At 56.5% G+C, this 1,311-nt stretch overlaps 1 pseudogene; it reads left to right on the forward strand.

The window, feature by feature from the left end:
* Positions 1–231: 231 nt before the first annotated feature.
* Positions 232–689, forward strand: LOC101622013 (annotated as a pseudogene).
* The last annotated feature ends 622 nt before the right edge of the window (positions 690–1,311 follow it).

Consider the following 1,311-nt stretch of genomic DNA (forward strand, 5'->3'; position numbering starts at 1 on the left):
TGACAGGTGCTGGGATAACGAGCTGTCACACCTCACATGGCACATGCACATCATGTGTTATGTCCCAAAGGTCGCCAGGACCCTCCCTGGGCTCCTCTGTCCCAGCCTCCAGCCAGAGCCTGTATATGGTAGGACACATGCAAGGTGAAAACAGCCCAGCCCGGCCCTGTGGCTCTGCACAGGAGTCCAGCTGGGATCCAGGAGCCACTCCTGGGCAGACACAGAACTAGCATGGATCATGGTCTGAGCTGGCTGCTCCTCCTGGCTTTTCTAGGAAGTCAGTGCTGGGGAGCAGGAGACCCTGAAGAGGGGAGGGGACAGGAGGGGAGAAGTGGTGGCCGAGAGCCAGTGTCCTGACTGCTGTGTCTGTGTTTGCAGGTGTCCAGTGTGAGAAGCTGGTGAAGTCTGGGGGAGACTTGGTGCAGCCTGGGGGGTCTCTCAGACTCTCCTGTGCAGCCTCGGGGTTCAACTTCAGCAGTTACAGCATGAGCTAGGTCCGCCGGACCCCAGGAAAAGGACTACAGGTGGTTGCAGGAATTGATTATGATGGTAAAAAAGATTACCTGGACTCCGTGAAGGGCCAATTCAACATCTCCAGAGACAAGGGCAAGAACTCGCTGTATCTGCAGATGAACAGCCTGAGGCCCGAGGACACAGACGTGTATATTGCTGTGCAGGAGACACAGTGAGGGAAGCAGGTGTGAGCCCAGACACAAACCCTGCAGGGACAGGACGGGGCTGGGCAGGTCCGCTGAGGCGTGGTCAGGACCAGGGACCCAGGACAGGGGGAGGCACAGGAGGCTCAGAGCACAGAGCACAGCCAGGAGCAGGTGCAGGGTGGGGCAACCCCTGTCTGGGGCTCCCTCTGCAAGGCCTCAGCTCCCCAGGGGCCACTGCTCCTTTCTCAGAGGCTCCTTTTCCCCATATTCCTAGGGAGCTGACTTGGGGAGGTGACACTGCTCGTAGATGACACCTCTGTGTTGTCCTGAAGTTTTGTTGTATTCTGTATTATTTTTACAACCAGAGCACTCCTGACTGCTTCTCCCTGTGGTTAAGGATCAGATCCAGGTGCCCTGGTAAGTGAGGCATCAGTCAGGCAGAAGCAGCACACAAGAGCACTGCAGCAACATCATCAGCCCACACAGGAGAAGGCCGGCCAAACCTGGGGGCCCTCCATGTGCTCAGTTTTTTTTAACTTCCCCCAAACCCCAAAACTAGGAATGACAAATTAAGACAGACACTCCTCTGCTCCCCTGACAGCCCTGACTCTCCCTTCATGGACCCCCAAAATAACTCCCATGAGAACACCCA

Source organism: Condylura cristata, unplaced genomic scaffold, assembly GCF_000260355.1.
Source record: "Condylura cristata isolate star-nosed mole 26May11 unplaced genomic scaffold, ConCri1.0 scaffold00095, whole genome shotgun sequence".
In the NCBI taxonomy this organism is placed as follows: Eukaryota; Metazoa; Chordata; class Mammalia; order Eulipotyphla; family Talpidae; genus Condylura; species Condylura cristata.